Source organism: Podarcis pityusensis, assembly GCF_964106645.2.
Source record: "Podarcis pityusensis genome assembly, chromosome: 4".
In the NCBI taxonomy this organism is placed as follows: Eukaryota; Metazoa; Chordata; class Lepidosauria; order Squamata; family Lacertidae; genus Podarcis; species Podarcis pityusensis.
In genome coordinates, this window is record NC_138027.1 from 91299052 (window position 1) to 91325568 (window position 26517).

The window sequence follows — 26517 nt, forward strand, 5'->3', positions numbered from 1 at the left end:
TTTCTAAGCCTCTCTCTGTGACTATTGAATAAAAGCATTGGTAGGAACTTCCTTGTCTTATCCATTCCTGGCAACCTACTATCCTCTGAAGCCTGACACCTGACTCCTATGTGTCGGAAGCTGGAGTAAAGCAAGCTAGCGTAAGGTTATACCAGATTCAAACCTATTCCAGCAATGGGGCTGCTGCTGCTGCTGCTCTGCCTAATCCTGGCAGAAAGAAAATAAGCCTTTAAACTGTGTTTTATACCAAGCCATGTGACCAAAGTGAACAAGCTTAGGATCCAGCCTAAGTCCTCTCTCTTTTGTCCCATCTCCACCAGGCTCCCAGAACCTCTCTGATCAGTTCATGGATGCATGTGAATCTCCAGTTTTCAGCTGCCCAGACAGCTCTTGTCTCCTTCCACTATAAAAAAGAACTACGGTTGAACCATGTGGCCCAACTCCTATATAGAAGAGGCAAACCTTCCTGGACAATACAGTGGTACCTCTGGTTAAGAACTTAATTCATTCTGGAGGTCCGTTCTTAACCTGAAACTGTTCTTAACCTGAGGTACCACTTTAGGTAATGGGGCCTCCTGCTGCCGCCGCACGATTTCTGTTCTTATCCTGAAACAATATTCTTAACCCGAGGTACTATTTCTGGGATAGCAGAGCCTGTAACCTGAAGCGTCTGTAACCCGAGGTACCACTGTACTCAGAACCACACATGACACGTGCTTACACATCCTGCTTTCTCTTACAACCAGAAGATGACTTATTCTTCCGGTTATGTTGCACTGTTAATTGTTTTGCAACAATAGCGATAAGCATACTTCTGCTGTCTCCACCCCACCCCCCAGTTTCCATGCAGTAATGACGGCTGATTATTTAGCTACCATTATCACCATGCATCATTTCTGCAGAGCATAACATTAGTCAAAAAAGGGGACAGAAAAGGACAATTCCCGCAGAGAGACACAGTTGGGTGTCAAAGCACTCAGCGCTAAAGATGTGTGGTGCACATCGCTTAGAGGGAGCATCACATATCTTTAATTATTGATTAAGAAGGTTTTATTTATTTATTTAAAAAAGTCTAGATAAAAGAAGGGTATGCCAGAAATATAGCTATCCACATTGTTGGTTTTTGATTGCTTTTTTTTTAATAGTATGGATACCAGTGCTATTTTTCTATTAAATAATAATAAAAAAGAGGTGCCGGATTTCACCATGAACGCTCCCTCATTGTCCTAGAATGGCAATGGTTTCCACCTGAGAGGTGCCGGAACCGAGTTCCAGTGAGTTCCAGTTGAAAAACAGCCCTGGATATGGCTGAGAATGTAAAACAATAAGCTTAACAGAAAGAAAGGCGTGTTAAATCCATGCTGTGGTCTGCCATCCAAGCCCTTCACACTTGCATGCCCCTGATAGGGCAGTTTAAACATTTGGCTTGATGAGCTATCAGCCTAGCAATGCAGCCAGAAACTGCTGTTTCTTTGCAGCTGACAATGTGACAGACTATTCAAGAGACAACCTCCTGGCATCTTCTCTTATTGTCAGCCCCACTAATTAACTGAGGACAAATTTTTAGAACGTTGCTACATTTTTTTCCTGATTAATCACTGTGATTAATCTTAAAGCTGGCAGTCCTAGTAGAGAGGCCCTTAACTTTCCCATAACTGGCAAAACCTTACTCTTCTTTTGAAAGTTTAGTTGCCTGCATCCCATCTCTGTTCTAGATTCAGAAAATGCAAAGAGTTTTCCTAACTAAAATGGCTGACCTCTTTAAGCCTTGATAGTTTAAAGCAGAGATAACCAATTTGCTGCCCTCCATATGTTTTTGGACCATAATGTCCATCAACCTCAGCCAGCATGATTAATAGTCAGGAATGACAGGAGTTGTAGACCAAGAACATCTGGAAGGCACTGTGTCAGCTACTCCTGGTTTAACGTCCACACAATTACTTGAAATTATTATTATTATTATTAGAATTTATATACCACCCTATATAAGGATAAAAATGCCACTGTTGAGTCAATAATATTTATTCTTTCCAATATAGTCTACTCTCAGTGTCAAAACAATGACTTGTCAATATTATTTTCCCATTTTCAAAAGACACTTGACATTATGGTAAGAATTAGACCCTTATTGGAATTGGGGAAATCAGAGCTAGAGAGTGCTCAAAGATTGGGCAATGTGTTAGAAGGTTAATTCGTGTATAGGTCTGTTAACTCCATGCCTTTAGCAAACCCATGTGGGAGGGAATCCCACTGTGTCTATTGACCATTTCCCTAGTAGCCATGCATTTGACATTAATGTGAAGGGGGCATACATAAATGCAAATGTACATGAATACACCTCCTCCATTCAATTGCATTGTAGGTGCCCTGCAGTTTATTACAACATCTTTCTCCCAAAGCACTGGGATTGGAGAGCAACACCATTTCCTCTTATTACAAGCTTGGCATGTCAGTCATAACAGAGCTCTCCTTCCCCTCCTTTCCCCACCCTGGAATTTGCTGTCCCTTCTCTTCCCCAGTCTGGTATGCTTAGAGACATTAGTTGTACTTTTGAAGACACTTGTCTGCAGCATTTTTGGATGTCTGAAATGCCAGGCCAACACAAAACCTTGCAAGGGTCTCTGCTTCACTTCAGGATGCCTCTTACAAATGCTGTTTTGCCACAGACCAGGGTTGAAGAACCTTCCAAAGATGGCTTTGGACTACAACTCCCATAATTCCTTTACCACAGGCCATACCGGCTAGTAGAGCTGATGGGAGTTTGCATCCAGCAACATCTGGAGCGCCACATGTTCCTCATCCTTGCCTCTGACCAGGGGCATTCCGAGGGGGGGCAGTCGCCCCGGGTACCATTCCAAAGGGGGGTGACAAAATGCTGACCCCCGATTGGTGGCACCCCGGGACGTGTGCCATGCCCCCTGGGACATAAGCCACGCTCCCTGAGACGGGTGCTGCTCCAGGTTGCTATGCCTCTGCCAATACCTTCAAAGAGACCACTTCTACTTGGGACTCTCGATTAGCTCCTTGCATGCTTTCACCAAGCTGACCACCTCATGGCTCCCATCCCAATAGGCAACAGCAACATACCTTCTGGGAAGCAAGTACAGCTGCTGCACCCCACGCAGCAAGCCACTTCTGGTATAGAAGCAGCAGCTATGAAAGACATCAAGGAGATCCAAGCTTATACGTTTAAACGGGAGCAATACATTTTAGCCCCTGTTTGCAGTGAGGAATACAAATGCAAGGGAAACACAATACTTGTTTAACAGTTCAGTTCATTTGCCGGTGATTTGGTATTCCACCCTATGCACAGTCCTCAGAAGGCAAGTGGATGAGGATAATTTAAAATGCTTCCAGATAGAATTTGGAACAACCTTGTTTCTGCAAAGAGCATACTGTTGCAACGCCAGGAAAGCTTTCGGCAGATATGCATACTTCTAAACTGAAGGGCAAGGCCAGCCTTTTTTGTTACAAGTGTCCATTTTACAAAGCTAAGCCTCAAGTGTTTCTGCACCATCACAAACCATCTTCATTGTTGGGGTTGGCTGGGAAACATACGTTCCAAACTGCTGGTGGCAGATGTTTGTCTCCCTTCCTTTCCTTCTAAAAAGAAATAAAATACTAAGTACTGTTTTGCTGTTGCTCCAGGTTGTGGCAGCATTTCCAGAAAGGACCATTTGCCCCCATCAATGCCACCATGGAAGGATGCTTTGAGGGATCTCACAATGAGCATGGGCTGCAGGGGCTGGAAGGGCAAGAAGAGCTGGCTGACCATAGGAACACAAGAAGCTGATGTATACAGAGGAAGAGCCTTGATCCACCTAGGTCTGTATTTATACTGACTAATAACAGCTTTCCAGGTCTTCAGACTGGCCCCTCTTCTACTTGGAAATTCTGGAAATTGAACCTCAGATGTTCAGCATGCAAACCCAGTGCCCTCCCACTGAGCTATTGCCCACCATTTATAATGGTATAGGTGCTCTTTGGTGCAATGTTTTAAAGAGTAAATTTTGGACTCTGTGTGGCAATGTGAGAAACTGTGGTGGCATATGGGTTTTTGGGAGAGTCCCAGCATTTGGGGACCAGTTAGAGACTATGGCATGTTGCCCCAGGTTGCTATAAGGACCTTTTGTTACTAAATGCTCCCCACCAGCACATTTTATAAACTCTAAAATAAAATTACAGCAACTTTTTGTGAGAGAAAATGTTGCCCTCATTTTAAATGTATCTTTTGGTTATATGCAGAATCTGTTATGACCTATATATGATTGCTGTGCATACTGAAATAGACCACATTGCTAAGCTTGCTTTTATTTATGTCTTCAGCTCTTCATTCCATATTCAGTTCTTTGCCCTTAGTTACTTCATAGAGGCACACACATCGCATTTATTTTCTGGAATGCTACTTTGTGTATTTATTTTCTCTTGCACTATTATGTGTGGTATTTAATAAAGTTAAGCTGTGCCAACTGGTGTGTTTGTGTGTGTGTGTGTGTGTGTGTGTGTGTGTGTGTGTGTTTACACCTAAGGTGAAAGGTCAAGAATATTTACCCCTTGTGGACAAGTGTTCATATCCATCTACCTGTCTACTGATACAGAAAACTTGAGCTTGAGGCAGGAAAATTGTATCCCTTCTCTGTTGGTTGAATCTACTGCTTCAGGCTGATTAATGTTTAGTGTCTGAGTTGAAGGTGTTTTTCCTGCTAAAGAAGGAGAAATAGTAAGTAGACCAGAATCTGGAGTGTCTGAAGCAAGCCAACTCTTCTATTTTCTTGCCTGCTCTTCCTAGAATGAATTAAAATTAGTTCAATAGAGCAGAAATCTATTGGAAGCATTGCTTATCTCTGGAGTTCATTGAAAGACAGGTTATGTATGACAATTACATGATAGGGGCAGATGATAATATGTCCGTATTGCTTTAGTGGGGAATCTTTAGCCTACCAGAGCTTGCTGAACTACAACTCCTATAACCCTTGGCCACTGGCAATGCTTACTGGGGCTCATGGGAGTTGTAGTTCAGCAACATTTGGAAAGCCAAAGTTCCCGACACTTGCTTTTGCACTTTGAACACTCCTGACGCCTTGAATACCGTGGCCTTATTTGCCATCAAATGCTCCTTCTAAGTCAAACACGTACGAGAAAGTTTGTCACACAAAAACCTATTCACCAACAGATACAGAATCATAAACTTTGTGACTTACAGTAGATATAACCATCTATATAAGTGAGAGGGAAGACAAGTGAGGGTTACCAATATGATAAAGAGTCTGGAAACCCAGCCTTATGAGCAACAGTTGAAGGAGTTTCATATGTTTAGCCTGGGAAAGAAGAGAGTAAGAGGAGATATGATAGCCACCTTGAAATATCTAAAGAACTGTCACATGGAAGATGGAGCAAGCTTCTTTTCTCCTGCCTTGGAGGGTAGGACCCTACCAATGACTTCAAGTTACAAGAAAGGAGATTCCGGCTAAACATCAAGAAGAACTTATCTGACAGTAAGAGCTGTTTAGACAGTGGAATGGACTCCCTCGGGACTTGGGAGGTGGTGAGTTCATATTTTTAAGCAGAGGTTGGATGGCAGAGGTCATGGATGCACTAGTGGAGATTCTTGCATTGCAGGAGTTTGGACTCGGTGAAACTTGGGGTCCCTTCCAACTCTACAATTCTATTATTCTACCTATGTGCCTGCTTGACTGCTTCAAACCACATAACTGGGACTTTTATATGCACCACATAATATCAGTTTTGTACAGTATTTGTAAGGAATCAGCCACTCAATGTGGTGGCCACTCATTAACATTAGGCAGGCATTTTCACTGTATTTTATTTGCTACCTATTAAAAGCATTTTGTTGAAACAAGCCTACTCAGACATGTCCTTTGAACATGAAACTAAATGATGCACATTTAATTTAAAACCCTTGATTTCATTATATTTTGAGCAATCATATACCAATTTGTTTTTAACGTTTAATTTTATAGGTATTTTCTAATTAAAGTTTCATATTGTTTTGTTGATTAAATGGTATATAAAACTTGTTGAATAAAAATAAATGAGATTGATTAAAAATGGCATTTGAATAAATTCAGTAGTAGCTTTAAGAAAGATATGAGATCTGAGATAAACTAAGTATTAGTCAATCTATGATAAAAGTGTGTACTGGCAACAAGTAACATATAACTGAAACAGGGAATAGGAGGGAGGTTGGGTCTATAGTCCAAAGACCATTTTTTGCTTTATAAACTTGTAATTAATATTGTGTTTATCTCTATTTTCATTTGTATTCTTGTTTTTTCTTGTCTTTTGGTGTATCAATAAAAAATAAAAAAGAAATAAAGAAATAAAAATAAAATGGCTTCCCAAGTTATAAATTTAGTTACAAATAAATAATTTGAGGTTGTTGGGCTTTCTTTTAAGGAAGTGTGGGGAAAGTGGTCTGAAGACTATACTGGCTGTTTTCCAATGCACTTATTTTCAAGGCAAAGAATGCATTTTTGAGCATCAAATCAAAGGCACTTGCAGGCAGGACTCCGATGCAAGGAGAGAAGGGATCAGCTGCGTCAGAAAGACAAGCAGTGAAAATAGCAGAGGTGCTTCAGAGTCAGGCACTGACATCAGGACTCAGCCTGCCACTCAGGAGTCCCTTGAGTCACAGGCTTCGAACAAACCACACATTTAAAGCACATGGCTTTTCCCAAAGAATCCTTCGAACTGCAGTTCACTCCTCACAGAGCTGTAATTCCCAGCACCCTTAATGAAATATGGTTCCAAGGATTTGCTGGGGGAAGTCACATGCTTCAAAAGTATGGTGTGTTAGCAGCCTGAGCTGACATGTGTATTGTGAGAGTCTGTGGGGAGTTCCGCCTTGATTAATATTTACCTTACGTTTTTCATACTCGGAATTTATGGAATATGTGGATTTTTTACCTCCAGGATAAACATCTGCTTTCTGTAGTCTGTTTTTAAGAGGCTTTTGTGGCACTTTTACCAAGGGAGTGAGGGAGAAAGATAATTTGCACACTCCAGGTAGGACTCCTAGTTTGGCCTTAGGCAATGATTTGTTCCAAGCAATTTTGTACAGGTGTGTGGGTGTATTTTCATAATTAGGAAAACTTAATATTAAATCATTCCTCCCACCAAAGGTGGCATCAATATGCACACCCACTTCACTTTCTGCACTCCAGCTTTCAGGACCTAACACAAAGCCTTGAATGAAGGTGGCAGGTATTAATAGAAATTCATTTTAAACCAGCCCACTATTACATAAGCCCATAAATTTTAAAGTGACTTGGAAAAGGCATATTTTGAAGTATAAATTGTAGGCCTTTACATCAAAGTCTGACTCTTGACAGGCTGAATGGCTCCAGTCCTTCACTATTTATAATGACAACCTTTGCTCTGATATTTGGGTAAGATATCTGTGAGGTGTGTTGATCTGCCACATATAACTCTAGATAAGGCTGTGAGTTGCAATGACTCATGTACAGAATCACAGAATTGGAGAGTTGGAAGGGACCCCAAGGCTCATCTAGTCCAAACCACCGCAATGCAGGAATCTCGGCTAAAGCATCCATGACAGATGGCCGTCCAACCTCTGCTTAAAAACATCCCAAAAAAGAGAGCCCACGGTCTCCTGAGGGAGACCATTCCACTGTTAAACAGCTCTTATTGTTTACCAGCTCCATCTGGTATACAGGCTGAGACCCTATCTGCCTGCAGACTGCCTCGCCAGAGTGGTGCATGCTCTGGTTATCTCCCACTTGGACTACTGCAATGCGCTCTACGTGGGGCTACCTTTGAAGGTGACCTGGAAACTACAACTAATCCAGAACGCGGCAGCCAGACTGGTGACTGGGAGCGGCCACCGAGACCATATAACACCAGTCTTGAAAGACCTACATTGGCCCCCAGTACGTTTCCGAGCACAATTCAAAGTGTTGGTGCTGACCTTTAAAGCCCTAAACGGCCTTGGTCCAGTATATCTAATGGAGCGTCTCCACCCCCATTGTTCTACCCGGACACTGAGGTCCAGCACCGAGGGCCTTCTGGCGGTTCACTCACTGTGAGAAGCCAAGTTACAGGGAACCAGGCAGAGGGCTTTCTCGGTAGTGGCGCCCTCCCTGTGGAACGCCCTCCCACCAGATGTCAAATAGAACAACTACCAGACTTTTAGAAGACATCTGAAGGCAGCCCTGTTTAGGGAAGCTTTTAATGTTTGATGTATTACAGTATTTTAATATTTTTTTGGAAGCCGCCCAGAGTGGCTGGGGAAGCCCAGCCAGATGGGCAGGGTATAAATAAATTATTATTATTATTATTATTATTATTATTATTATTATTATTATCTTACTGTCAGAAAGCTCTTCCTGATGTTTAGTCTTGTAACTTGAGTCAAAGCACTGGGATGCATTTGGACTAAGACATTCTTCAAGCAGAGTATACTCATTGAATTCAATGGAGCCTGTTAGTCACAACCTAGTTCAGTAGCAGTTGGTGAGGCAGCACAGGTGGGATTCTTTTGCATTCTCAGCTTCCCAGCTCTGAAGATTGAGGCTACTTATCAAGAGGGAGGGGGCATAATGTGCAGGAAGCTCAGTGCAGTGAGATGAAGTCTACCTGGTCTCCTGCCCCCACAGTTCACACCATGCTATGTTCCCTGTGCCTTGCTCCTCTCCTCTCCCTTTTGGTAAGTGACAGCAACCCATGATGTTGGGAAGCCAGAAGAGCAGCAGAGCCCCACACATTCCACCCTACCAGTCGCTACTGATCAAACTGAAGTCCCATTGGGTCTGCTATGGCCCAGGTTGAATCCAGCCAATGATGATTCTTGACTTCCAAGATTCCTAGGAAGTAAGAACCCAGCAGCTTCTCCAACAGCTCATATGTTACATTATCCAAAAGTGTGTGGAGCTTGAATCTTCTCCCTCATTAATAATTATTTCTCTCCTTGTTTGTCAACAAGCAAAATTATAGCCTGTTCTCATCTCTACTTTTTTCAGAATACTGGCTCAGTATTTTCTCCTGTTCTGTGTCCTTCAATATCCAAGCAAATCATTTTCATCTCATGGTAAGGACACAGTGCTATGGCCCAATAGCCAGTAGTAGACAGCCTGGTGTAGCCCCGCTGTTCACCTGACCTCTGGTCACTCATGTTCCTGTTCCTTATACTCAGAGGGAGAGCAGGGGAGGGGGAAAGTCAATGCACCATTGGTTCATTTGCTCCATGGTGACCTCCCTGCTGTCTTGCCCCTCCCTCTCTACCTCCTGGTAACCAGCAACAATGTGACCAATGGGAGATCAGGTGAGCAATACCATCCCATTACACTGTCCACTACTGCCCACAACTCCACAACACAGAAGTGCTGAACAGCAATTTGAGGATTTAAGATAAAACACTTCCCCCAAATCATATGAAGCTGCCACAGTCTATAAATTGGTTGCACTAAAGTTAGCACTATGGGTGATAAATTGGCTAGGTTTGTCTGACTGCAATTCCCAACTCCATTGCCCATACAGGCTGGGGCTGATGCAAGTTTATGTTCAGAAATATCTCAAGGGCCACGGGTTCCCTATCCCAGATGTAAGCTGATCTAAGAAGAGAGAAGGGAGTTCCTTAGGCAACCCTGCCAAGAAGACCTTATCCCTAGTAGTCAAACATCTTACCTCAGAAGAGTCAGGTCTTCTAATGATGGTTTTAATGACCAATACAAACATCCTGTTCAGTATGCCCCAAATATTTTTCCTTGCAAAGCTCATATTTCAAATATGCAAGTTGGCAAAATAACTTTGTTGTTGTTGTTTCTGGCTGTACCATTTTCCATATTATGGAGATCGGTTTAGCTCACAATCTCTCACTTTTTTATTTTTTAGTGTAACTACACTTTGGGTAATCATACAAGCCTGTTCAGGACTCGAGCCAGCAGAAATATTATGTGGTTTATCTTCCACTCACTGGAAGCAAATGAGATTACTCATCCTTTTGAGCTAATCAGCATAATTCTAATTATCACACAGGCACATTTTTAGCCACTTCTATTTAAAAATCCTACAGAGAAATAAAATGCATTGGAGAGAAAGAGATGATGTTCTAAACTTCCAGTTTTGCTTTCCAGCCACCACATAACACATGTACAGGATTATCAAGTCCCACACTATTTCCTAACTTCTATGTGAGCAATGTATTTATAATAATTATTATTTGAGGTTATCTTGCTCTGGGCTACAGCAGACACAGCATAGCTCTCCCTCGGCCCTAGGCAAACCAAGTAATCAAAAAATTTGTACACACAAAATCCAGTTTGTTGCATTGCTCTCGTTATGCACACTAATCCTTATAATTATGCAAAGCAGGTTTATAAACAAGTCACAACTGTGGACCAAACTGTAAGTTAATATGGCCACTTATATTGTTGGAGTGGTTGCAGATTAGTCCTTAATTATTGGTTGTTTCTTTCCCTTGAAAGAAATTCAAGGAACAATCCACTTCTGTGTTCTCGGAATTTGGGTTTAAAGGGAGTGATGGGGAACTGAGGCACAACTTCACCTATGAAATTATTCCCTAGATTGTGCATCAACCAATATGCACTTTTTGTACACTTTTTGTACCTTTGTGAAAAGGTCTGCAGTATGAGTGTCCAAACCAACTGTGAGGGGAACTTTCATATTACAGTGGTACCTCGGGTTAAGTACTTAATTCGTTCCGGAGGTCTGTACTTAACCTGAAACTGTTCTTAACCTGAAGCACCACTTTAGCTACTGGGGCCTCCTGCTGCTGCCGTGCTGCTGGAGTACAATTTCTGTTCTCATCCTGAAGCAAAGTTCTTAACCTGAAGCACTATTTCTGGGTTAGCGGAGTCTGTAACCTGAAGCGTATGTAACCTGAAACGTATGTAACCTGAGGTACCACTGTAATAATATAAAATCTAAATTAGTGTTCCATAATTGTACTAGTAAGACAGATAATTCCACACACCTTTGATGCCTGGCAGGAGTGCCCCTAAAATCTGAAAGTGTTGGGATAAAGCTATTGTCAAAGGTATTGACCAAAATGTGGGAAGCTTCTCTTAGGAATATCATGGAACTGCAAGGATTAAAAACCAACATAATATCCCCTCTGTTACACAAACTGTTGCTAATTACTCCTTCTGCTATCTCAGTCTGGATTCCTCACTCCCCATTTCATGCCTTGAGCTACCTGAATTTCCTTCTTCCACAGCAGGAATGATAATCTTTCATCTTAATGGTTCTTTATTTAGATTGTTCCTTTAACAGCCGTGCAACATATTCAGCTTCTGAAGGATTGGACTGAGCATTTCCATCACTTCAATATTTGTTGCAAGCATATTAAATGTTATTCCTCGCCAAAGCGACAAATGCAAATCTTTTGTAGAAAGGAAATCTATTATAGGAGCTTATCGTTGCAAAAACAAAACAAAACGAAACAAAAACCCACAGATGGAAAGGGATTGCTTCCTTATCCCTCTTCAACCTTATTCTCTGAGGTAGGAGTTGGATGAACAGATGTTTAATCTTGGACCTTTTACAGATTAATTTTTAAATAGTGAGGTTCTCAATAACAAGTGCATTCATCAAGAGTTTGCCAATTTGTCACCATGCCACAAGCAACATGTTGCTCAACTGTTCATGAATGTCAGGTAATCAAATACCTAAAAGAATATGAAAAAATTAAATAAAAAAACCTGTAGTATTCATCATCGGCTTAATCTCTACTCAGAAGTAAGCTGGCATGTAGGCTGCACTAGCAAGCACCTAACAGCTAGAACTTCCTGAAATTCCATAGCTCATTGATGTGGGTATTTGCAGAATGGGAGTCCTTCACATATACAGCTGTATACATGAAGGCTTCCCTTATGGCAGATGTGAGCAATTTCTTTTTGAAACTGAAAGCCACATTCCTTTGGTGGCTAGTAGTTAGAGGATCTGGACGCGGGTGGCACTGTGATCTAAACCACTGTGCCTCTTGGGCTTGCCGATTAGAAGGTTGGCGGTTCGAATCCCCATGACAGGATAAGCTCCCATCGCTCAGTCCCAGCTCCTGCCAACCTAGCAGTTTGAAATCATGCCAAAAAGTGCAAGTAGAGAAATAGGTACCCCTCTGGCGGGAAGGTAAACAGCGTTTCCGTGCACTGCTTTGGTTTCAGTGTTCTGTTGCGCCAGAAGCAGCTTAGTCATGCTGGCCACATGACCCAGAAAAACTGTCTGCAGACAAACACCGTTTCCCTCGGCCTGTAAAGAGAGATGAGTGCCACAACCCCAGAGTCGTCTGCGACTGGACTTAACCATCCAGGGGTCCTTAACCTTTACCTTTTAGTTAGGGGATCAAATGCTGACAATGGGTAGTGGGGGCAATGCCAAAAGCAATGAATGGGGATACCCCTTTTCCTTTCCCATCTTCAGTCATCATTCATCCATTCATTATCTCTTCCATTCATTCACTCATTTTCATAAACCAGTTTGAGGGCCATTGTAGGGTAGCGGTTAGAGTATCAGACTCTAACCACTTAACATCTAACCACTAAACATGGACCACTTATAAACACCATCTCCAATTCCTCAAAAAAATTGATGAAAGGTGTCTCCGAATTTTTTTTACGCATCACTTGGGAAGACAGGCGAACTAATGCCAGTGTACTGGAAGAAGCAAAGATCACCAGTGTTGAAGCAATGATTCTTCAACATCAACTTCATTGGACTGGTCATGTTGTGTGGATGCCTGATTATAGTCTTCCAAAGCAACCATTCTATTCCGAACTTAAAAATGGAAAGCGTAATGCTGGTGGTCAACAAAAGAGGTTCAAAGACTCTCTCAAGGCAAATCTAAAAAAAAATGTAGTATAAACACTGACAACTGGGAAACACTGGCCTGCGAGTGCTCCAATTGGAAAACAGCCTTTACCAAAGGTGTCATGGGCTTTGAAGACACTCGAACTCAGGATGAAAGGGAGAAATGTAGTAAGAGGAAGACACATTTGGCAAACCCTCAGCATGATCAACTCCCGCCCAGAAACCTATGTCCCCACTATGGAAGGATGTGTGGATCCAGAATTGGCCTCCACAGTCACTTACAGATTCATTGTTAAAACCATGTTCATGGAAGACAATCTTACTTGGCTACGAGTGATAGAAGAGGAGGAGGAGGAGGAGGAGGAGGAGGAGGAGGAGGAGGAGGAAGAAGAAGAAGAAGAAGAAGAAGAAGAAGAAGAAGAAGAAGAAGAAGTGTCAGACTAAGAGCTGGGATCAAATGGTGTGGGCTGCAAATGGGATTCTGTGTGTACAATTTGCATTGGGGTCCTCACCTTGATGACTCTTATTGGGTGCTCATGTGTAATTTATTGTCCCCACTGGTTTTCCCTGTGTCAAGCATGGAGCTTTCTCCAGGAAAGCTCCTTAAATGGCCAAATAGTAAGCATGCCTTGGGACTTGGAGATCAGTAGTAGAGGAAACCATTTGCTAGGGTCACACTGCTTGGTAAGAGCTATTTTACTGGGTGTAATCTGATGCTCTATTTTACAAATATATTTGGCTCATTTTAGCAGGTTAAGAATACCTGAAATTAGGGGGTGTGAAACAAAATTTAATTATTTGATTACTTTGAGTTTAACCTGATTTGGACCCAAATAACAATTCAAATTGGATCCAGAAGCAAGGCTACAGATACAAGACTAATCCTGTGACTGGTGCTCATTCAGAGTTCATGAATTGATGTGAAGGTGTCCTGACAGCCAAGATGGCTGGTGGCAGGGGATTCAGAAGTCTAAGCAGTCAATAATAGAACTGCTATCTATGACAGAGGCTTTCAACCTTTTTGAGTCCATGGCTCCCTTGACCAACTACATGCCTTCTGTGGTTCCCCTGTGGGGAAATGTGCTCCGAGTTATATCACCCTTTGCTTGCAGAGCCAACAGCCCCTTGCTCCTTTTCAAACACCTTCCCTTATGAAGTGTTCCCTTAGTCTCCTCTCCCCTCTCCTTGGGAGTCTTCTGGGCAGCCCCAGAGGCACCATTCGCCTGTGGAGGTTGTATCCAAGGCTGTTGTAACAAGCAGCCGCGCAAGCCTATGGGAGGCTGAGAAACGAAAAGGCATCAGAGGAAGGAGAGAATGAAAGAGGGACAGAGGCCAGTGTTGCCTGCAGCACCCTTGACCATCATTCAAGACACCCCAGGGTGCCATGGCGCACTAGTTGAAAACCTCTGATCTATGATACCAAAGGCATGACACAATAGTTGCTTCCCCCTAGTTAGCTCCTTGGTTCATAGAGTTATGCCAAGGGGGCTTCTAGTTCCCTTAGGTGTTAAAGATGGGATCAACCCCTCCAGACCTGTCTTATTATCTTATTATCTATGGTACTATCAGGCCCGTCTTACCCATAGAGACTAGTGGTGCAGGGCGCCATGGTGCCAAGTTCTGGAGGGCACCAGGCGAGAGTCCGGGGAACACCGAAAGAGGATGCTGAGTGAGCAAGGGTGAATGCGCTGCTCCCACCAAGCACCGGCTCAGTTTTTTCCCTTTACGCTGCAGGCGCCAAATTCTGTGGGGCACCAGAAGGCTAAAAGGCAATAAAACTGAGCCGACACTTGGCGGGAGCGGCACACACACCCTCACTCACTCGGCGCAAGCCTGCTTGCTCGGTGTGCTGCCTGCCGTGGCCACTGCAGCACAAAGCAGCCAGCTAAGCCGGGAGGTGCCGCGTCCAGTCTCCGCCTCTTCCCCGCCAGAGGAGCTGCCCTCCAGCTGCTGACCGCCTCCTCCAGCCCTAAAAAAGGTTGAGAACTCTGGGAAGGGGGGGGTGCCGGAGGGATCTTTGCACCACAGCACCAGATATGCTTAAGATGGCCATGGGTACTATGCCCTGTCCTTTTTATAAACTATGGTCTTCTTTTTAATGCCATTTAATGCCATAGCTATCAGCTCTGTCTTTGTCTCCTTTTTTTCCATCCCACTGCAAATGCTTAATTTAACACACTGTGCTGATACTGCTTAAACAGAAGGCACATTTCTGGGCATCCACTTATAAAAATTGCATTTAATTAATGTATTGACAACACATGATTGTTTGACTAATCAAAGCTGTTTATGTTGATTCCTACAGAATTTTCATTGTGGCTTTGGTCTATGAGTTGTTTTGTGATTTTAAATAATTCAAACCTAATTATTAGCATACATTACATTTTAATAACACAAAAAATGTCATTTCCCTCTCAGTGTGAGAAAGCTTTTGATAAGTTTTCCTCTAGTTTAAACAAGAGTGTTATAATTCTCCAACATTACAGTAGGCTGGGAAGTATTCTTCAAAATGGGAAAGTTTATTTATAAAAGTACCAATTCAGATTCCGATAGCTCATTATCCTACTTTCGGAGTTCTCTTCAGAAACTCAGAGCATCTTTCAGAACTAGTTAAAAGGCTCTCTCCTCTAATTTCTACCAAACTGTGTAGGCCTGGGGCTTAATTAGAAATTTTTAAAGTTTCATCTTCTTCTGGTTGAAGCACAGACAATGTCACCTACTCGTGTAATTACTGTTCTACAGACAAAACAATGGCTTCTCTTGAATGCGAGGAAGAAAAGGAGAACATTTCTCCCACCAGACATAACTCAATGTTGAATTTATTTGATGCAAAGGAAATACATACAAACAGTGAATGTATGGAATCCACTTTCGAAAGCTGTTTTGTGACTTTTTAAAAACTGCTAGATAAAACCAGGAAAATTTGGTCTACCATTTACTAGTTACTATAATCCATGGTAGTTGCTTGGATGCTCCAAGTTTGCATGGAGTATATGAGATGTTTGTAACTGTGCTGGTCCCGGGGGGGGGGGTACCGTGAGGCGTGGTCAGAGTCCGGTCCTCGGCCGAGGGTCTGGAGACTGTCCACCAAGGGCGAAGCGGGGTCTAAAGCAAGAAGCCGGGCGTGGTCGGGAACTCTGGAAAAACAGGTCTGGGTGCTGGCAGAAACAGGTTTCCAACATCGTTGCTCCCACAACCTGGGATTGGGCTGACTGGCCTTTATCTCCTCTGAAGCCAGGGGTGGTCCCGGCCCACAGGTGACCCGCCTCTTCTGGCCTTAAAGCGAGCACTCCTCCTGAGAGAACCCAGTTCCCTCCGCCTCTCTGCCCTGAGCCTCTGCAGCTCAGGAGAGGCTGGAGGGTTCCTGGACCCAGGAGCAGCTTTACCTTCCCCTGACAGGGCTGGGAGAGGCGCACCTGCAGGCAATGGGTCCTCGATCACCTCCGGAGCCAGAGTGGATACATCTGGTGTCTGCTCCTGAGGATCCGGCACAGGTGCAGGCCCTTCAGATTCAAGCCACTGCCCCGGCTCAGCCGGCCCTGGAGGCGGGGACTCCTGTGCAGGCTGGGACTCCTCCGGTTCAGATTCTGAATCAGATTCCCAGGCCATCACAGTAACAAACCAGAAAGGATAGGGGTTCATCACACACTACTGATGAGCTTCTGGAGAAATCTGGCTGGGTGGGTGTTATTTGAATGGTGGTGAAATGCTAGACAGACCTTTGGGTTGTTCTGGTACTTCCCTACATTCTCACAGATGGCTTTTTTTTTTTTTTTTTGTATTTGCAATGGTTTGGAATTTTGCAATTGGCAAGCCAAGGACAGGAGGATGGGATCAGAGAGAAGTTTGGTTTGGTTTGCATTTCGATATGAAGCTACCCAAAATAACATGAGACAAAACACAACTATCCTTCAAAATTCACACTTCTCCCAATTTTGTGGTTAAGTTCGTCAGTCAAAATATGTGTACAATAATACAGTGGCACCTTGGTTTTCGAACAGCTTAGTTCACGAACAACTTGAACACGAACGCTGCAAAACCAGAAGTAGGTGTTCTGGTTTTTGAACTTTTTCGGAAGCCGAACGTGCTCCATTTTGAGTCCCCCTGTGTTTTCTGTTGCGCTGCTAATTTGCGTCCCCCCCATTATAATTCAAGCCTTCCGTTTCCGACTGCAGAGTTCTGAGGTGATATTTGCAGCTTATATTTGCTGCTTTTGTTTATGCTATTTATTTTGCATTTTTTGTTTTGAGGCTTTTTCAGTTAATTTGTTTTTGTGATTATGTGGATCCTAGTTCAACTACTGATTGATTGATTGATTGTGTGACTGCGGAAATGGATAAAAGCCCTCCATCCAAACAATGACTATCATCAGTGCAGGTAAGAAATGATAATAATTTTAATTTTTATCATCTACAATACTGTTTTATTTATTTTATAGCACACTACATTGATTATTGCTTTCATTTTATGGACCAATTGTCTTGTTAGATAGTAAAATTCATGTTAAATTGCTGTTTTAGGGGTTGTTTTTAGAAGTCTGGAGCAGATTAATCCATTCTGCATTACTTTCTATGGGAAAGTGTGCTTTGGTTTTGGAACGCTTTGGTTTTGGAACAGACTTCCAGAACAGATTAAGTTTGAGAACCAAGGTACCACTGAAATGCAGTTTTGGGTGAGGACTTTAAAAAATGCACAAACTGGCAAGGAATCATAGCAGACTGAACTTAAGACTGAAAAAAAAAAATGAGAAACCTGGAGAAACCAAAACTGGCAGATTCATCCATCAAATGAATCCATTACAATAGCTGAACACATGCTATTGGAATATAACATGACATGATAAAGTACAACAGCCAGTGTGATCAGCTGTTAATTTTACATGATCAGCTGCTTCATATATATCTATAAATTTAAAGCAAATCCAACTATCAGGAAGGGTGGAGTTGGAAGAATGGTGCTGGGAATGGGGCCGTTGGATCATTCCTCAATACCACCCACTCCCCCAACCCCAATACTCATTGAATCTGCCATTTGTATTGTTTTGGGTGTGGGACACTATTTCAGCAAAACAGTACAGAGGATAAAGGATAGACAAATTCCACCAGCTCTAATCCCCTCCAGATGTATGTGTTGGGCGGATGGACAACAGCTTTGATCTCACAATATCTTTTCTAATTTGTCACTAAATATGCAAATACAGTGCGTTGGGGGGTTCACATTAAGAACATGTAACTTTGACAGTCAATGTTGCTGGGAGAAACAGAAACATAGTTTCTGATACATCTTTGGGTTGAAAGATAGTACATAGTTTTGGAATTATTAAGCTGGTCAGGTAATCAAGTTTGATTGCATTTTTTCCTCTGAGAAAGTGGCCTGCTCTTAATTACTGGATTCGGTGCCTTTTTATCCAGTGTATGATGTATTCTCATTCTGTTGTTAATGTTATCATTCTGCTAAGTGATGTAACACGATGTAATTATCAATACGGTACAATGTAATCAATGAAGGGAATGCATGTGTTAGTCCTCTGGGGATATTCCCGTGCTGTCTTGTTGTTTTTATTCTGTAAAAAGAGGGCACCGGGTTGCACAAATTGGTTTGGGGAAATAGATTGCTCATTAACACACCAAGAGGAAAAGTATGTAATAGAATTTAATTCAGTGGAATGGACTCCTTTGGAAGGTGGTGGACTCTCCTTCTTTGGATGTTTTTAAGCGTCTGTCATAGATGCTTTAGTTGAGATTCCTGCATTGCAGGACTAGATGACCCTCAACATCCTTTCCAACTCTACAATTCTATGATTCTATCATGACCACTGGTCTCATCACCTCCTAGCAAATAGAAGGGGAAGAAATGGAGGCAGTGAGAGATTTTACTTTCTTGGGCTCCATGATCACTGCAGATGGTGACAGCAGCCACGAAATTAAAAGACGCCTGCTTCTTGGGAGAAAAGCAATGACAAACCTAGACAGCATCTTAAAAAGCAGAGACATCACCTTGCCAACAAAGGTCCGTATAGTTAAAGCTATGGTTTTCCCAATAGTGATGTATGGAAGTGAGAGCTGAACCATAAAGAAGGCTGAACGCCGAATAATTGATGCTTTTGAATTATGGTGTTGGAGGAGACTCTTGAGAGTCCCATGGACTGCAAGAAGATCGAACCTATCCATTCTTAAGGAAATCAGCCCTCAGCGCTTACTGGAAGGACAGATCCTGAAGCTGAGGCTCCAATACTTTAGCCACCTCATGAGAAGAGAAAACTCTCTGGAAAAGACCCTGATGTTGGGAAAGATGGAGGGCACAAGGAGAAGGGGACGACAGAGGATGAGATGGTTGGATAGTGTTCTCGAAGCTACCAGCATGAGTTTGACCAAACTGCGGGAGGCAGTGGAACACAGAAGTGCCTGACATGCTCTGGTCGAAGAATCACAAAGAATCGGACACGACTAAACGACTAAACAACAACAATTGTTTGGAGTTAGAGGATATGAACATGGCCAAAAGCTGAAGCTGATTAAAATATAACTAGCACCTTTTCTAGCATTTTACACCATCCTTTTCATCTACCTTTAGTTGCACAAGTGTCTCTGCTGTTGTTTTTCTTTATTTATACTAGCATTTTCACCCTGCTTTTCTGTGACAAGTGCACACAACAGTGGCTTTCAAAGCAAAAGAATGCACAATACAATGCAAATTATAATACAATCATAACCATGAAAAACACAAATATAATAGCAGCATCAACATCACAAAGCATCTCAGTGTGCAGCTAAAACATTATAGGCTCTAAGCAAAAATAACAATAGTGAATGCCTGCATGAATAAAACAGGCTTGAGAGCCCATTTAGAAGCAGTTGAAAGGTGGGGACAAATGATGAAATTCCCTTTGAGGGCAATTTAACAATTTGGACCTCTCAGCTGAAAAGGCTCTCTCTCACACCCACCAAACTGTACTTTCAGTGTTGAAGACCCAGTACCACAAAGAGGACCTCGTGAACGTGAAATGGGTACATTTGCTAATCCAAATATAGGGCAGAATGCAACTAAATAATTGCACTAGCACAAAGATCAGCACTAGCATTCTGGAGGGTGCGAGAAGCCCCAGCACAGATTAAGCCTGGGGAAGGAGAAGGGGAGAATATTCATTTGTACAAGAAAACACACCCAGCATAGCACCAAGTTGCATACAACTCATAAGCAAAATCTTCCTGGTGACTTATTTTGACATGTTGCTTGCATATCTCACAAGTGGTGGAGCTCCAAAATTCCTTGCTTTCATGATATCAGAATGAACTGCACAAGTGGAAGCTTTAATATATATACACCTAGATCAGGGGTCTGCAACCTTTAAGACAAAAAGAGCCACTTGGACCCGGTTCTGAAGGAAAAAAAACTGGGAGCCGCAAAACTCGTCATTATAAAAATAACTTTTTTGTCACTTTTTTATTATTTCTTTGTTTGACCCCTCAGAATTACTCCTCCTCATAGAAATAAATGTTAAATTAACAAGTTACCTTTTTGTGTGTGTGTGTGTTCTTCACTCCCCTTCAAAACAGTGACCAGCGTACATGCCCCCTTTCAATGCAGTGACCAGCGTACATGCCCCTTACAATGTAGCGGGCGGGCGGGCAGGAAGGTGACGTTGGGACGGTGCGTGACTAACGCACGCACCGCCCCTATGCGACGTCACAGCCAGTACAGCGCCCACCACAGTGGGGAGTGCACCTCCTCCCCTCGCTAGTATCCGCCCCGGAGCCGCGGCAAAGGTGTAAAAGAGCCACATGCTGCTCCGGAGCCGCGGGTTGCAGACCCCTGACCTAGACCACCATGGGAGAAACCACAGAGGCAGTAACTCCTGTGCATAGGTACCTTCTGTCTGTAACTGGGAGGAAGACTGATACATATACTACGAATTGGTTCCAATATATGCAAATCGCTTCTCGCACAGCTCAACTCATGTGAACAGTGTAAAGTCTATAGATGCTAACATGTATGCTGACTTCTTAAAACAATTCACAAAGCAATGCAGAAATGTGGCAAACCGGATTGGAGCCTGGATGAATGAGAAGTGGAGAGAAAACAAAACTGAAACACTCTAGTAACACATGAGACTCAAACTACTAATGATGGGGACCAGGGGCATTCCAAGGGGGGTGGGGGATGGGCTGCTCCAGGTGCCATTCCAAAGGGGGGTGCCATGCCCCCAGGACATGCACCATGGCCCCTGTGGGCGGCACACCATGCCCCCTGGGATGAGCTCCGCTCCAGGTACCAGAGCAGGTTGGTTTGTCTCTGATGGTGAAAGACCCTGTGGCCCCAACAGCAAGGTATTGGCAAGGTTGTGATATTAGGAGCCAAATGGAGATGGAGGTGATAGGAACTGGACATCTGCTCTTCTATAGAACTCATTTTCAACCCCAGAGCGTCATTTCTCTTGATATAGACTCCCATTATTGGCAAGAAAAAGAGTGCCAGAGGAAGGGGCTGCAGGAGGAAGACAATCCATGTTACCTTTTGTAGAAAATGGTGCTCCAAACAGGTGTGAACTTCTAATTCTTTCCTGCAGTAAGTGATCCCAAGCTAAGGAGCTGAATTCCCAGTTGTTTCCTGCCCAGGCTGTATCTAGACAATAAGATGAGATCACTGTCTCTAAGGTGCTGCCCCTGCAGCTGGCTATCCTTTGTGCATACATAAATCTATTTCTGTCTCGTGGCTCTGCAAAATTACATGCCCTTGCTGAAGTCTGCTATCTAAACCTTCCTCCTTACCTGTTGATTCATTGCAGTTGTGGGAATGTTAAGGATAGAGGAAAGGATATACTGAATATTCTTCCTTCACTCACGCTAGTAAGTGATGTAGCAGAGCATATTCCCCTCAATATAGCTGGAAGCTAGTTTGCAGATTCGTTTGACTCTCTTAGTTGAGTTTATTCCTGGTGTCCCCTTTGATCCCTCCTAAAAGAATAAAGACACAAGAGTCTTTCTGAGTAAAGTAACAAAAAGTTAACTCATGTTTCAGTTCACGATTTGATCCCTGAAAGGCAGACTTTACTTGGTAGTTACACAAAGAAACTGTAAGTTCATCTCATAGGGAGAATGAACTCATGTGCTGCTGGCTGAGATCCAGCAGACAGCAAAATTACATTAAGAATACAAAATGGCTGCAAAAGAACAGCAACAAGACAATAGCATTATCAAAACGAACTGAGAAAATGGCTGCATGAATCAGCTCTTTTATGGAGTCAGCCAGAGCCATGCCTATCTCCCAGATCACACGCAGGGGGAGAAAGCTCCAGAGCAGTGGAACAGGAAGTTTCACTGACTGGATGTCCCCCTGCATGTGCCCACTCTAAGCAAATAAGGAAAGTTGCATTTGACTGTACCAATGGATTATATCCCACAGAGGTATATGTGTGTGTGTCTCCACTGTTTCATTGGACTTTGAAGAACTACTGAACCTTCCTGATCAGCTGCACAACTGATTCCCCGGAACCTAACTCACTTCAGTGAGTTCCATCCATTGTAATACAATGGTATATCCAATGAATAAGTGCATGGGAAGAAAAAGATGCAGATATGAGACTTGAACTTCTCGTGCCATAAATGAATTTGTCCCCAAATGCTGTCCACATCATTTCAGCATCTATGTTCCAGCATTAGGAAGGTATCAGAATGCAAATCATAGAATCATAGAGTTGGAAGGGACCATGAGACTCACCTAGTCCAACTCCCTCCAATGCAGGGATATTTTTGCCCAATGTGGAGCTCAAATCCACAACCCTGAGATTAAGAGTCTCATGCTCTTTATCCTGAGCTATGAAAGCATACATTATCTATTGCTAAATATATCGGACTAAATATTGAAATATAACATGAAAATGGCATTATTATTCACAGATTCACTTTAATAAGTTTTCCGTATCATTTCACTCAGAATTAGTTTTCCATATCATTTCATTCAACGCTATCATAAGTAGGATGGACAAATATATCTGCCGCACCACCCAAGGTCTTCAAGATAGTTTTGGTGCTAATCAAATCAATTAGCAAAGGTGCTAATCCAGTGTTTTGTTTCTAAAAGGCATCAACTGGAAGCTCATCAGTAAGGCATAAAAATGAGGCACCTCCACTGTTTTTGCCCTTCTGATACGTACATTGAAATGGGGGTAACTGAGTCATATACAATTTCTGTGGTCACACAGGTTTTTCCTGTAATTCATTATGATTTATTACTTTTGTTCCGCTTCCTCTGTCACTAACTCTACAGTCCTATACTCAACTACCTGGCAGTGAACAAAATAGGGCTTACTTCTAAGAAGACATATATAGAATTGCATTGTACATCACAAGGAGCTGTTATTATTAATGATGAAATCCAAGGTGCATTAATGGATCTCTTTCTTTTTCTGTCCCCTTCTTTACTAATGATTTTTTTTAATCCAACTGTACACTTATGCCCTTTTGAACTTAAATATTGTAACCCAGTGTCTGAGGAAAGATTGTTGTTGCTGTTGTTGTTGTTGTTAGGATCCTATTGGTTTGGGAAGTTGTTGCCACACCCAATATGCAACAAATATTCTTTAGCAGTTAAATTGCTTCTCAACTATTCCTTTCAATCTGCGTGTTTCCATCTTTTAATTTGCATTGTTTTAATAGATTTTCTGACTGGCCTCAAGGTAGTCACATTTGTTTAAATCTTCAATAAATCTTTAATGGGAACCCTTTTATCTCCTGGACCTGAGACTAGTTTGAAACTTGTATGTAAATAAGATCAGCATGAATTATGTTTACTCCCATTATAGCATTTAATCATTCAAATGCATATTGAATTTACTTCCAACAATGGAAGAACAAATAGATTACTCATTTAAGCTGGCAAAGGTATCGTCAAAGAAAGAGAAACTTCTCCTTCTAAATGGACAAATGTTCTTTCTTCCCAGTGAAAAGATGACTTCTTTGGCGCTCAAATGTCCTTAACTGTACACAACATGAGCACAAACCAGCCAAAGGTAAGCATATTTCAGGTCTGTTAAACTGAGAGAAATTTATTTGACTTTTACTGGATTCTTCATTTTGGCTGGATCATGCCCATTTTGTGGGATTGTGATCCAATCCTTATATTTCTCGGAAAGGGGTTTTAGACTGAACATGCACACACACACACACACACACACACACAGAGTAACAAAATTGAGTTTTTGTTAACAAAATTAGATTTTGAACACTATTCACATTTTGCAAGTATTGGAAAAAGTCATTAGGTAATAAGAGGTAGGTTTTGACATGTTTATTCTTAAGATTGAAAGTATGTATTGTTTTTCATGAACGCTTCTGACAGCTTCAAAAAAGCACTCTCCTTTTTTTGCAGGTTCTGTGAGATTGCTGCTAAAGTAATTGTCTAGTCAGTAAGCACTGCCTTTGAATTTGTCCTCAGTGATATTAAAATGTAGCTAAAACCGGCTGACCACATTGTGTTGTGACATCACCTTATTTGCTATGTGAAATTAGCTGTAAAATAAGTAAATAAATAATTAGCAATTAGAACGAATATAGTACAAATGCATTAAAAGGGGGAATAGAAGGAAGTAGTGCTATAAAATTATAACTATTCGGCCAAATAAGCATTTTTATTTTTTTTAGGGAAGGGGAAATCACTTACACAGAAGCACTACTTTTTACCTCAAAATCAGCATGAGAGACTATCCTGATTTACATACCTATATATCATTATGGGGAGAAAATTAATACAATGCAAATACTAATAGCTTGTGTTTGTTTCCATCATACGTCTTTGTATGTGTGCTAACAAACATATTGCTATTCAGCGCCACTCTCCAATGCTCAATGAATTTTCACATCACCTTTTCACAAACTATTCTCCGTGTAAACATCGGCAACATTTCAAATAGCTGCATGCTCAAAAGCCCCTTAAATCCAGTGGTTATTAAATGGTGAGTATCTCAGAGTACATGGTTAGAATTATGAAGCCCAGCTCTCCTCTTCTGTGCTTTGATGGAAGAAATATCAAGGAACGCCGCTTTCACGGAAAGTAGTAATGACAAAATATTTGCATATAGAGAGGTTATCTTGGAAAGCAGTTGGGCTAATTCAGGTATTCTAGTAAGGATATTTCCCGTGCAGAAGAAGGCTTTAGTGCATGGACTGCTGTTCTAAAAATGCCCTGGGGAAAGGATACTGCCTCTTGCTCCATGTCTTTTGCTAAATAGATGGTTAGCATTGTCAAGTTTCCAATTATCTGTCCTTCTCCGATTGCATTTCATGAAACTAAAAGAAAAAAATGCTCCCTCTGTCCACCCGTCCCTCCATTTAGTCGGCCCATTGTGTTCAATGACTCTTTTTTTTTTTATAAGATATTTATTGGAATTTTTTTTTTTTAAGAAACACCAAACATACAAATTACCATCACCATATAACATACAAGAATATAAAATAAAGTTAGAATAAAGAAAAGAAAAAATAGAAAAGATCAAAAGGTACAGATTAAAATAAATATTGTTCACAAATCATAGTTTCATAATCTTCAGACTTCCTCACATCTCCCTTCCCTGCGTTCTCAATCTTATCGTTACATGCAGCAATTTGTTGCCTTATTTCCATTCTTATTATATAAATTTCCAATAGTGTTACTCCAAATTACGTCCTTTTCATTTATTTTCGTATGTCTTACAATAAGATTACTGCAGCCATGTTTCATTCAATCGTGCATTCTCCTAACATTCATACAACTTATAATGTTTTTGTAGATAGTCCTTAAATTTTTTCCAGTCCTCTTCCACCATCTCTTCTCCGAGGTCTCGAATCCTGCCGGTCATTTCAGCCAGCTCCATGTATTCTATCAGTTGCATCTGCCATTCTTCCAGTGTGGGTAAATCTTGGGTCTTCCAATACTTTGCGATGAGTATTCTTGCTGCTGTTGTTGCATACATAAAAAAAATTTGGTCTTTCTTTAACACCCCTTGGCCCACAATGCCCAGAAGGAAGGCCTCTGGTTTCTTAAGGAAGGTATACTTAAATACCTTTTTTAACTCATTGTAAATCACTTCCCAGAAGGCCTTGATCCTTGGGCACGTCCACCAGAGGTGAAAGAATGTTCCTTCAGTTTCCTTACATTTCCAACATTTATTATCAGGCAAGTGATATATTTTTGCCAGCTTGACTGGGGTCATGTACCACCTGTATATCATTTTCATAATATTTTCTTTCAAGGCATTACATGCCGTGAACCTCACACCGGTGGTCCATAACTTTTCCCAGTCAGCAAACATAATGTTGTACCCAATATCCTGTGCCCATTTTATCATAGCTGATTTGACAGTTTCATCCTGCGTATTCCATTTCAACAACAAGTTATACATTTTTGAGAGTACCTTAGTTTTTGGTTCTAACAGTTCAGTTTCTAATTTCGATTTTTCCACCTGGAAACCTATTTTCTTGTCTAGCTTAAAGACCTCTCTAATCTGAGCATAGTGTAACCAATTTTGCACTTTCTCCTTTAATTTCTCAAAACTCTGCAATCTCCAAGTGACTCCTTCCTTCTCTAGTATTTCCCAATATTTCGGCCAATTGGCCTCCATATTGAGTCTTTTCGGGGCCTTGGCTTCCATAGGTGACAACCACCTTGGGGTCTTATTTTCTAATAAATCTTTGTATTTTACCCAGACCTTAAACACGGCCTTCCTGACAATATGGCTCT

General features: G+C 41.9%; 1 long non-coding RNA gene across 3 annotated transcripts in view; it reads left to right on the forward strand.

Moving 5' to 3' along the window:
- LOC308475886 overlaps window positions 1-26517 on the forward strand; it is a 43377-nt gene that overhangs the window by 3117 nt on the left and 13743 nt on the right. The window contains exons 2-5 of one of the 3 annotated variants that reach the window (XR_013985479.1): window positions 3649-3825; window positions 9000-9067; window positions 17097-17181; window positions 23744-23812. This is a non-coding gene — a long non-coding RNA (uncharacterized lncRNA). Of the gene's footprint in view, window positions 1-3648; window positions 3826-8999; window positions 9068-17096; window positions 17182-23743; window positions 23813-24171; window positions 24265-26517 lie in introns of those variants that run through there. The other 2 variants (XR_013985481.1, XR_013985480.1) reach the window with 2 other exon arrangements.